This window comes from Sitophilus oryzae, unplaced genomic scaffold (assembly GCF_002938485.1).
Source record: "Sitophilus oryzae breed Bouriz unplaced genomic scaffold, Soryzae_2.0 scaffold_732_pilon_pilon, whole genome shotgun sequence".
NCBI lineage: Eukaryota > Metazoa > Arthropoda > Insecta > Coleoptera > Curculionidae > Sitophilus > Sitophilus oryzae.
In genome coordinates, this window is record NW_022147343.1 from 472603 (window position 1) to 486020 (window position 13418).

A 13418-nucleotide genomic window follows, 5' to 3' on the forward strand; every position below is an offset into this window, starting at 1 on the left:
CGAATGACAAAATAAAACAACCAAATAACGAATTTAGACATTTTAGTCCATAAAGGTTGCCATGACGACCTTTACGGCCTAGGCCGAAAAAGAAACATTTTACGGACTGAAATGAGTCCGTAAAATAGCTGTTTTTGGGAGCGTATGACAAAAAAGTATTTTCTGTATTAGTTTTTTTATTGCTTTTTGGCTCGGACAACACACAGATGGATATTTTATGTCAAAGCAAAAAAAATCCTTTGAAAGATTATTATTATTAATGTCCTATGTTTTTGCTGTTTTAAAAAGTTAAAAGAACACTTATTTTATTTACTTTAATGCTATAGAAATTACTATAATAAATATATTATAATAGTTAGCGTCATTAAATTTCATAATTTTTGGTTAAGTGAGAACTCGGGGAGAATAAATCGAAAATATTGATTTTCATGCATCCGTTGTCCGACGATACGATGATAAGATATTAATTTTATTGGTTCAGTTTAAAGACTTCGATTGCGGTTAGAAAACTACGCAGTTTTTTAATTTATTACATTTTCATGGGTCCGTTCATTGGATATTCGATTTGCTTGTGATTGATGTCATTTTATATTTTCATTTCCATAACGATTCCGCTATTTTATTAATAGTCAAGAGCTAGCAACGTTTTCGAGAGAGAATTTTAAGAAAATTGGTTCTTTAATATATCTTTTGCTATGCTCTCCTGAACAGGGTGCGTACCGTCTGGCTGCCGGTAGACGTTGTGTTTACTACTACGCATTATATCTGTATTCAACATCTGTTCACTACTGCGCATCAAAATTCGCCCTGTATTTCATACCTATGTCAAACCTATGTGTAGTATTTACCTATGTATTTCATACCTTCATGTAACCTATGTATTTCATACCTATGCCAAACCTATGTGTAGCTTGTTTAGTTTCATAAAACAATGGCAAACTAATTTTAACGTTAATGAGCAGTGTGTGTCAATAGATTTTACACTCTTGCCAAGGAACAACAGCACGCGAGTTTACAGACGGTCACCCGTCAATCTACTTGCATCGTCTAACGTCGCTTAACTTCGGCGATCTATCGGTGGAATCGGTGTTTCTACGTAGTTAGGCCGTCGCCCTTTCTATCGTAAAAATAATCCTGGGACATACCGATGAAGAGTAAAGTTAATAGAGCATTCGGCGAATGAATTTATTAACACCCTTTGTATACTTCGAGCAACATCAAACGACCTATCGCTCCCAAGAAAATAAAACCGAATAATTTCCACTCCGTTTGACAATATCGCCCAAATCGACTCGAGTCAAACGTATTCACAATACTCCACCTAATTGTAAATGCTTAAAAAATAAAGCTACCCAGCCTAAGCTAGGGTGGCTGTGTCGCTGGCCGACGCCCTAGCATGCGTCTCGCGTCACAGTGATTGATCTGTTCGCGATCCTGTGTGAAAATCGGAGTAGGCCGAGGTCCGCCGCCCCTTTGACACCCCCAGGGCTAAACAAATGGGGGACGTGACTCGGTGTAATGGAAAAACAAACGTTTGGCGAAGGATTCCGCACGATTAGGTATGTGAGTTAATGAAGGGATTTAGTGAATCAGCGAGAAATATAAGAGTAAAATTTTATTATTTTAAAGTATTGTCGCGACCTAGCTAATATACAGGGTGGTCCAAACTGTATTCCGGACACTTTGACAGTATATTCTGCAGATAAAAATAAGTAGAAATGTTCGTACAAATGTATGTCCTAAAACGTAATTCAATATTTGGATGAAAATTGATGTCTGGGAGTTTTTTGATATGAAAAATTTACACTACTTGTTAATGAGTAATAATAAATATTTTTATTTTCTCATGGCAACTATGATGTTTTTGCATAAATAATTAATTAAAAAAAGAGTAAATATTGAAAACTTCAAAATTAGTTTTATAAAAGTTGAAGAATTTTATAAAATCTACAAGAAAAAACGATAATATATAGGGTGTGCCATTTAAAAACTTTGAGGTTTTTTAATTTCAAGTAGTTGAAATTCATAAATATATTTTAATATTTTAAACACCCTGAGATGCTACATCTAATTAAAATATCTTTATATATATCTTTTTCTCCATCTCTATAACACCCTTCTACTAAATTTAAGTATTCTAACTTCATAAACAATGTCATCACTGACAATTTTTTACAACGCTGACATCTAACATTTGTTTAAACAAATTCAACTATTACAAAAACTATTAATTTTAGGTATATAACCTTATATATAAAAAAGTTATAAAATTTTACGCAGAATCAATAAATTAATTAAAAAAATATGGTGTTGCATTTAAAAAAAACATATTTTATATCTGCCACACATAATTGAAGCACTCTGCATACTCGTAATAATTTTAAGATGTGTATCTTAACCTTCCTTATAACTTTTACATTTGACATTTTTTTGTAAGCCTCCAAACAAATGAAATAATTGTTTTTACTCTATCGTTGACTCACCCTGTACATTTAGACATAAAAAATGTCTCTTGGTAAAAATCGCCACGATTAATGGTTCTCCAGATATTTGGAATCGAAATTATCAATATCTGTCGTCATTGACATAAATTAAACATGTTGAGTAAATAGTTATTAGACTGAATCCATAAATTTGAATATGAAATATTGACTTTACTTCAAAAATTATTTGGATAAAATCGAAATAAAAATGAAACTTCTACACCCTGTATCTCCGAAACTAAGTATTTTAGGACATACACGAGGGGTGTCTCACTGCTGGAATTACATGTACATTTCCTTGGCAGTCGCTGGCAGTCATTGGCAGTCTTACGGCAGTCCCTATAATAATTACATGGCAGTCATAGGCAGTCTTTTTCGCAGTCATTGGCAGTCGCTTAGAAGTAGAATAATATTTTGGCAGTACATGTACATTTTGTACCCAAGTGAGACACCCCTCGGACATACATTTACAAAAGTTTAGCAAAAATTGTTTTATCATCATTTTCTGAAGAAAAATTTATAATTAATTTAGAAAAACCAAAAGTTCCCAAATTTATCATTTCAGTCAAATAACTATCTAATCAACATGTTTATTTTTTTGTCAATAATGACATGTATTGACTATTTCCATTCTAAATATCTTCAGAACGGTTGCCCGTAGCGATTTTTACCAAGAGACATTTTTTACGTAAAAAGTCACGGAAATTTATATATTTTTTTACCCAATAGTTTTATACAGGTACGGACGAAAAGTTATTACTCGTCAAAACACTTTAAACTCATGTAGGTGGCGCCCCCTATAAATAGGAGTCACATTGACAAGAAATTCAAATTGCTTATGTCAAAAAACTCTCAGATCCGAATTTTCATCTAAATATTGACGTTACTTCAGAAATTATTTGGATAAAATCGAAATAAAAATAAAACTTCTACACCCTGTATCTCCGAAACTAAGCATTTTAGGACATACATTTATACGAACTTTTTTACTTATTCTTATCCGCAGAATATGCTGCCGAAGTTTCCGGAATAAAGTTCGGAACACCCTGTAGACCGGGTATATTTCAAAAGTGGCTCACCCCTATAACATTTTTATTTTTTTGAGATAAAAAACAGGACTTGGTATGTTAGTATATTATGACATAAATGATGTAGTCAATTAGTTTCGGCCACTTAAATTAAAAAATAAGCAATCTGGTAGTCTGTTTAGGTAATGGCAGTCTCTAAGTAAAACCGGAAGTATCAGAAAGTGGAAAATATCTTGGAAAGAAAAAACACCTGGAAAGAATCTGCAGTTGCGTGAAAAATTCCATATTATAATGAATAACTTCTAACAATGTCTACAGTGATTGACATCGAACAACAAAGTTAGTATAGATTTCATTTTATATGCTAATCCCAAACCCATTAACCCACCGAAAAGGCATATATATTCCTCCTTGGAAATTCCGATTTTCTTCACTATACAACCGCGAGGGTAATCCATCATCTCAATTACCACCCTTCCATCGGGCCGCCCTTTCTAGTCGTTTATCCAAACCTGAAGGCTTCGATTAGGAATGTCGATAAAATATCGAAATATACGGCATATATCGAAATTAGATAAGTTCATAGACTTAGATTTGATTTGACCCAATATATACAAGCAAAATATAAACAAACCGTTTGTTTTGACTGCAGGCATAATGTACTTCATTCTTGAATTTTACAGGAGAGCACTGGACTATTGGCAAATTAACTATTTTACTATTTGCTCCAATAATTGAGATTTGTGATTTTTTAAACTCGGATTTGACTTTCTTTTTAATTTTTTGTTTTCTGCAACAAAAATTACCTATATGATTTCAATAAACGCAATTATACGTTTCGTTATATTTCGTCCATTATAAAAATTATACAGATCATACTATGAATAGTTCGACTTGACTTATAACGAAACCCATTATTATTTAGTTCAAGGAACTATTTCTCTGCAGGAACTAGAACTAAGGAACTAGTTCCTTCCAAGGAACTGGAATTTACACCTCTAATGCAGATTCTGTGGGAAAAATGAGGAAACACCAGATCATTTCATCACTGAGTGCGCATAGACGACAACAATTCGTGCCATAAACTTTGTAACGACTGATATTGGAGATGGAGAACTAACCTCTGTAAAACCATCGCAGATACTTGCTTTTGGCAAAGTCCTGAGACTGTATGATGAGGTATAACTTAAAAAAGGGGACACAATAAATCTATAAGGTCTGAGTAACTTCCCCATCCTATACAACCTACAATCTATAATAATTGTCTCTCCATCATAATGACGTCTGGTAACTTTCATTTTCATTTTATCCTTTACTTCTACGTGGAGCATATTATGGCTTCAATAAACGCTCTCCAGCTGGTTCGGTTGTTGGCATATGATTTCATATTTCGCCATGACCGCGGGTTTACTGCTTCGATCTCCTTTTTAATTGTCCTTTGCCATTATGTCTTGGACGACCAGTTCTTGTACTGCCTTGTGGATTCCACTCAATAGCTCTGCCAGCGATGTTGTTGCCGCCTCGCCTTAAAGTGTGACCAATCCACCTCCATTTCCTAAATTTGATCTCGTTATACACCTGCCTCTGGTTGGTGAAGCTCCATAAATCCTAATTTCTGATAGTATTTGGCCAGAATATTTGGAGTTTGTTAATTAATGGCGATGTAATTTTTCAGGTCTCTGCACCGTACAACACTGACCTGACATTCGAATTGAAAATTTTAAGTTTAGTAAGTTGAGAGTACTGTCTAGATCTCCAAATATTGTTGAGTATTCCAAATGTTATTCTGGCATTGTTTATTCTGTTTATATCTTGCTCTGTGCCTCCGTTGCCGTTGGTTGAGATTATACTTCCTAAGTAAGTAAAATTATTTACCTCCTCTATATAGGTGTTGTTGCAATGATAAAGGGAGCGACGTTGTTCGTACAAGCTCTCATCGATTTAGTTTTTTTAATATTGATCTTAAGACCTGCAATCCGAGCTTCCTTTGTCAAGACAAGCAGTTTTGTTGCCACATCCGCGTGACCATGAGAAAGGAGACAGATGTCATCTGCATAACTGAGATCCTCTAACATGCTAAAGGGAGTCCACCATATTTCACGATGATTCCTGGAAATTGTTCTCTTTAAAATATCATCTAAGAAGATATTAAAAAGAAATGGTGACAGGACGCAACCCTGCATCACCCCATTCCGAATGTTGATGGATTCACTCCGTTGACTCTTATACAAGACTGCACATTGAGCCTCACAATAGAGCGCCTTTATGATTCTTGCAATTTTGTTAGGAATATCAGCTCTGCTGCTGGCCAAAGAGATTGGTGCTTTAGACGATCAAACGCACGCTCAAAATCAACAGATATCTTCCATTCTTCCAGTCGTTAATGATATTCTCAGAGGTACATGAAGACTCTAGAAGAGGATGAAGTAAGTCAGTGAGTAGGCTGATTAATATGGAATTCTTCTGAAGTTTAATTGTCGGGGTCAGAGGCCTTGCCTTTCTTTAATGATGATTAATAGCTTCTTTTAGCTCCGTTTTTGTGGGAGTAGCCGTATTTATTCCGTATGGGTTATCGTTTGTGGCTAGAGGTAGCGCTGTTGTAGGGTTATTATCTATAAATTAATCATTTGTGATACCAACAATTTCAGTGAAGTGCTCATGCCAGCGTGTGGTAACTTTAAATCAAAATAACGTAATGTGGTAGAAATAACATCGATATTTTTCTACGAATACCATCTCTACCATCAAACTCCATCTCCCTTTCCTATCACGACCCATACTCCCTCAGCTCTCTTATCAGCATCGGGCAGATATTGTCACGGTTTCCGTCATATCGCTCGCCGGATGTCTGTGTAGAGAGTACACCAGCTAGAAGCCAGCCAGCTATATAAGCTATAGCTGTGGCTATAGCTACTCTCTCCCCCGTACCGCGCCCTCTATCAGAAGCAACCGAACTAGCGCTAATCGCTTATCGGATTAGACGACGGTAGGTCTGAAGGCGGCCTTATCTTAACGATATAGACGCCGCGCGACGCTGTTTAGGCAGCGACGGCGCGTGGACGTAATGGCATAAATCCCAGATGAATTATGCGATGGTTTGGGGGGGGTTCGGGGGGTGACGGGATGACAAAGAGGACGGTGGTGGGGTAGGGAGTCGTAGTATAGGATAAAGTAGTTTTAAATGACGTTATATGTAAGAAGGCTTTACGGATAAATACCACACTATCGAAAAAAAACGGCGTCAAATACGGCTGGGGAATGACAATCGATGGAAATTTGGCGAGGTCAAGCTTTAGATGTCATTTACTTGGCCTGTACTCTTCTTTATTTTTTAATGACGCTTAGTACCAGTTGGACTTAAGAAGGTTGTAATTTATTTTATATAATGTCACACCCCATTTTGTGGGTTATGACTAGGGGCATAGCAAATAATAAATACTTCAATTTAACTTAATAATCAATTTAATTAATCTACGAATAATAAAATAATTATAAAACTAAATGTGTACTTACATATTATATTTATGGACGAACATCATCACTGGCTCGAGGGTAGTGTCAGGGTAGTGTAACGTCAATGCCGGAATCTCGACCGCGACCTTATCGAACATCAATTCTCGACTATCGACTGTTCCCCCAACAGGTGACATTTTTGTATTTATTGGTTCGTTACGTCGAATCATCGAATCAGCATTATTGGTCTATCGGTGCGATGACCGGTGCGATGACCGCGTTAGTGCTGATTTGATGATTTTATAAATTTGTAATATTGAAAGGAAATATTTTCGCAATTGCCAATTATGCTTATAACTTTGATTTTTAAAACTTTACTTTTGTTGCGTAAATGCCAATGAACTTTAATTATTTTATACTTCCTTTCAATCGAATTATTAATTTACGAAATATATTAATATTAAATATGTTATTTTATATATCGAATAATTCCATCCTTGACAATAATATGTAGAGTTAAAATGATTTTTGGGTATAGCGGTGTAGTTTAAAATTCGAGAAAAAATATTTTTTTTGGAAATAGATCTATGTGTCTGGAAACGTTCTATCCCTTTTTATGTTTTATGTCTATTTTTAGTAAATGGTGTCTAAAGATTGATCTCGTCAAAATTGCCATCGATTGTCATTCCTCAGCCGTCTTTCACGCTGTTTTTTTCGATCATACGGTATATATCCCATCAAAACATAAAATGTAAAAATACCAAGTATCGTAACATCGTAACGCAGTTTCAGGAAAATCTCAGGTATCTAAAGGTATAGGAGAGGGACGGCAACGGCCCAGCTACATCGAAACACCGGTTCCCATTAGAACACCGAAGTTAAGCGGCGTAAGGCGATACTAGTGGATGGACGGGTGACCGGTTCGAAACTCTGTATCGTGCTGTTCTTCCCCTAGGAGATGCAAGACCTTGTCGTTGGTAGGGAAGCTCCTGGCCAGGTGCTGGGGGGAATCCCCCCTAGCACTTGGCTTGGTCTAAGAAGCATCTCACTCATCGTCTTGTCTCTGATTGTAGTGTCGTGGCCAGGGAATTGCACCAAGACATATAACGATACCGGGCGGGGCTACGGACAGCCTCAACCTTGGGGCACCGGGGGGCACCCCATTGTATTTTAACCTCTTACTTTTACATGCGGGGCTCTGTAGAAGTGGACCGACTGTCCCTAGCGACTCATGGGAACACTATGAGATCTGGTAATAATAGTAATAAAAACATCACCGGTGAAGCTGTGGGGAAACCCCCTAACAACACTGGGAACAGTAACAATGAAAGTTTCAAGGGGCCAAACCCAAACAGAACTACAGGAGAGGTGGCTGACACTTGCGTGAGACCATCCACCGCAAGTGGCATACAAGCTACCACCTCCTCCAAGGGTCGGGAGCCTACCTCCTACCTCTAAACCCAACAGGCGACACAAGCTACCGTTTCGTCTACCCACCCTGGGTCGTAGCTCTTCGACTGTGAAGGACACGGGTCTCCGTAGGAAGTCCTGGGACTGTATGATGAGTTATAACTCAAGAAAGGGGGACACAATAGATCTCTAAGGTCACAGAGATTAACCCCCCTCCCACTTATTCTAAATTCTAATTCTAATAGTGCTGTTGTCCAAAAAAGGCAAAAGTATAAAATCCATTGACACACACTGCTCATTCACGCCGCGCCGGTTCGAGGCCGGATGAGATCGGATATCTCGTGAGTGAGAGTCGATTTAGACACTTGCCAAGTCGGTAGGCCATTGACCATGATATGGCCGAGGACCGCGGTTCGGATTCCGTGTAAACAAAGTAGGGCCCGTCCAGATTAGCCCTGGCAGCAAAAAAGGAGACGTTAACTTCAATTCTTTTATTTTACTCTTATAGGAGAGGCATCTAAAAAGGGGGTAACTAAAAAAATTAAAAAAAAAACTATTTTTTTCTAAAATCTTTTTCCCTAAAATCTTCTCGACTCATTTTGTTTCAATACCTTATGTTTATTTTCGCCAAAGATGTATTTTAATGAAAAATATTTCTACTCGCTTTTTAAACTAAACGAAAATATAGGTTAGTTAAAACTAGCGATGGGAACTAACGAATGAATTAGACTATCGAATGGTTACTGAATGAATGATTTCAACTATCGAATGGTTTTGTTCGAATAAAATCATTCATTCATTTGTATACTAAAGCATATGTGACAACCTCGCCGTGAAACTAAATGGTTATTGTTGAGCCACGACTATCGAATGCTTTTGATAAATGAAAATTAGTATTCGTTTGATTTTGTATGCGTCAGTGCATTATTAGTTCTTCCAAATTTTTTATAACTTCACCTTATAAATACTGTGCCAATTTTGGGTATATTAAAATATTTAAAATACTAAAATAGTAGTTTTTTTAATTGACGATTGTGTGTGTGTGCAGGTGGTCAAAAATTTTCCGAAAATTTGTGTGATTTTCGTAGCCCGATCTTTCAATTATGATTTTATATGTATATATGGTCTATTTTTTAATGGGAAATTTTGATAAGTAGCAATTTTTAAAAGAGATGATATGAACTTAGAATTAATTTTTAAAATACATATTTGTATTTTAGATGTTTTAATAATATGAATTGGTTGAACTTAATAATCATATTTAAGTAATGGGGTTAAGTAAATGGGGTTATTGAACTCAAACTATGAGGTGAGAAAATTAAATTGAAAGTTTTACACGTGCCAATTTAAAAAAAAAAGTTAACGATGTTTGTATTTTATTTATGCTAATTCTCTTACATGTGTTTTTTTGCGAAGAAATATTTTAATATTTTTAAAGTAAATGCCAGTAAAAGTAAATATTATTTTTAAATAGTACGCAATCTAATATAAATAATTTGATTTCTAATTTTATTTATATTTTCTTCCATTACACTGCATGCTTAAAAATTAATAACATTATATTTCATGATTTTAAAGTTTGTTGTTAATATAACTGTAATTATTATTTAATAAACCAAGGTTGCCAAAAAATTAAAGACTATATTATTTTTAAATAGGATCTTAATATAAATAATTTTGGTTTATCTAATTTGTTGTTTTATATTTTGCTACTATGTATAACAAATTATTACTGTTATTATTATTTTTATTAAACCAAACCAAAAAAAAAAAAACATTAAAACGCTCTTCCTACAACCAAAATAACAAGTATTATTGCAGTGTAATAACAGAATATTAATAAAAAATGCAAAATATATAGACATACCAAGACATACTATCCCTAACCCTAACTAACTAAAGCTAAACAATAATATTCTTTGCTAATATCAACTAATACTAATATATGGCAACAGCGCCCCTTCATAATGTATTTTCTGTGTAAATACTAGCGCCTCAATAAAAAAATAATGTGTCCTTTATCTTTATATGACTCCGCAAAAATCAAAGATGCCGGCTTCTTTCAGCATTGCCACCGACCGGTGTGGGGTCTGAAAGAAACCTACGTCGCCGGCGACAACTAAAATCCAGTTAATATTTTATTATAATCGATCCTGACGAATAAATGAATTTCATAAATGAATGAATTTTTATAACAAATGGTTTTGCTGCCGAATTACTAGAATACAATATTTCAAGGCAGATGACGCATCTATTCGATAATTTTTCGAATAGTTTTCAACGAATGTTTTTTACTAGCTATCGAATTATTGGAATGAATTGCAACTATCGAATGTTTGGATAGTATTCATTCGATAGTTCCCACTACTAGTTAAAACAGAAGATTTTTTTTTTTTATTAGTTTTTAATTTTGATATTGTTCTACCACTTCAAAAATTCTAAAATTTCTGAGGAAAAAAGTATAAAACACATTTTCTGGACGATTTCTAGTGAGTGACATATTTCACAAAGGTTAAAAAATAAATATTTTAATTCTTCTTTTTCTTCGCTAAAAATCGGTTTTTCGTTTAAGAATCATGATCCTATTATTTTTCTCATGTCTTAGACTTCTAAGAAAAAAATAATAAAAAATGTTTAATTAATTCTTTGAATTTTACTATAAAAAAAAAATGAAAAAAAAAAAATTTTTGAAAATCTTGAAAACCGTTTGGAGTAAAGAGCTAAAAATTTAGGTGAATTATTTTGATTCGACACCAAATCGATCCCTTCAAAAACGCAGACTTAAAAAAGCCGCGGGGGCAGATTTTCCATATTAGTTTCAAATTTTGAAATACACAAAACTAATGACTTTTTTACATTTTACGATTTTGATGGATACTTGGCTTGCAAAATCGAATTTGCGCAAATTATCTGAAAGTCTACACCACCCTTAACAGTTTAATATGTGTCAGGTATTGTAGATTTAATCCGAACATTTTTATTGCTACACTTTACCGCACAAAAGAAACCAATAACACATTCAAAAAATCTCGCACACTCCGAAAAATGAAAAACCCTCTCCTACAAATACCCCAAAATAATAATCCCAATATTATTTAATACCCGTATTTTACTCGATCAATCCGCCCACCAATCATTCCAGACTTAATCTCCTGTGGGAGAGCTTTTCAACCGAAAGTCAAGAACGACATTTCACCCTCCCATTTGAACCGAAACATACGCTAGCCCGAAAATCGACGCCGGCCTAATCCTATTATTAGGCTGCGTGGACTTTTTCAAGACTTAGGGGCAATTTGCGGGGTGGAGGGTGCCTCCCCCCTAAAAAAAATCGGGATATATTTGCTCATTTTGTCGGTGCGGGGTGCGTGTGCGAACAAAATAAGGGATTTGCGAAGTTCTATGGGAACTGGTGTATGGATTATAGCGAAAAGTTAACAGGGTGTAATGGCCTTAAGCGTACAGAAGGGAAAATATATAGCCACTTCCAAAAACAAACATTGAATTTGTTTTATGAATTAAAGTTTTCGTGCATCCAAAAATTTTTTCTCGAATTTTGTGTAGGTACCTAGCTCTGAAATCAAAGCTTTTTAACGTTGAGCGAAGACATGTGGTTCGGAACATACTGTATACAGAATAAAATATATAAATAAATAAGGTATTTTCCAATATTTTTTTCCACTCATTAACAAAAACATGCGAAAAAGGAAATTAAAAATGGAAAAATCTTTGATGAAATTTTTTTTGGGAGTTTAATCACGAACAGAATGTCCAGGCACGCACACATTCGCATAAATTGATTGAATTAAAACTGTGATCGTTGCTTCCAGATTTCCGCATAAAGGATACAATCGTGTTTTGGGAATTTATCAGGACTTTGGATGAGCCTTTTATCGTCAATTTTAACTGGGTCTATTGTTTTCCCAGTTTTTTTGTCATTTAGCAGGCGTAAAATATCGAGATTTAAAAATATACTATAGAGTTCAATAATATCTTTGTAAATCATATGAAATTTTGTAATTTTATTTTCTGATAGGTGATATGATATAACTAAAACAAACCAATGTATATTAATTAGTCTTCCATATCTTCTATACATGTCTGTTGATATTAATCACGTCAGATTTGATTTATTAGTACTTTTTATTGTGGAAAATAATAATAATATATAATTTTAATCAGGGTGGATGAGTGGTCCTTAACAAAACATTGGATTTTCTTGGCAAAATTTACAAAATAAATGAGATAGAGCTGTGTTCGTGCAAGTGGTTTCATTATAACTTTTTTTATTCCTTCAGTTAAAATAATGCGACTGGTTACGTCAGTATATGCCATAAATCAGATTGATTTTGATTGACGTATTCAGTTGTTTTGTTATTTCAGTTACTGGGAAATGACTACAACTTTTGATTTTTAAATGGCATTCTGTGTATTTTTACTTTATTCGATAGAAATGACATTTGGAATATAATGACATATCATATGTCAACTTCCTGAGATTCTCGCTTAATAAAATTGTATTTTAAATATCAATCTAGAGTGCCATAACTATGTTAAAAACACTAATTTTAATCAAGGAGCTCTTGGAGAAATAGACTGATCGTCTAATGTTTTTAGTGTCTTATCCTGGCCAGTTAGAAAATGCTCAAATCAGAGTTTTTTATCATATTCAATTTTTCAAATAGAATGAGGATGGCCCACAGCATATTTGAAAGAGTTCACTTGGTGTTGAGTTACCAAGCATGAACCGCAAGTTATATTTGAAATAAACCATATGCGAAAACATCAAAGTTGACATAGATATGTCATTCTTATTCAGAGTGGTTTTTATCGAACAAAGTAAAAATACCGAGGGTGCCATTTAAAATCAAAATTGCAGTCATTTCCGGTAAACATAGTGACTGAAAACAATTGAATACGTGAATATCCTAATTTATGTCATATACCAACTAACATACCAAATCTCGTTTTCTAACTGAGAAAAATATAACACTTAAAAAAAAAGAGTGAGCCACTTGAGAAGCACTCGGTATATTATGGCAACTTT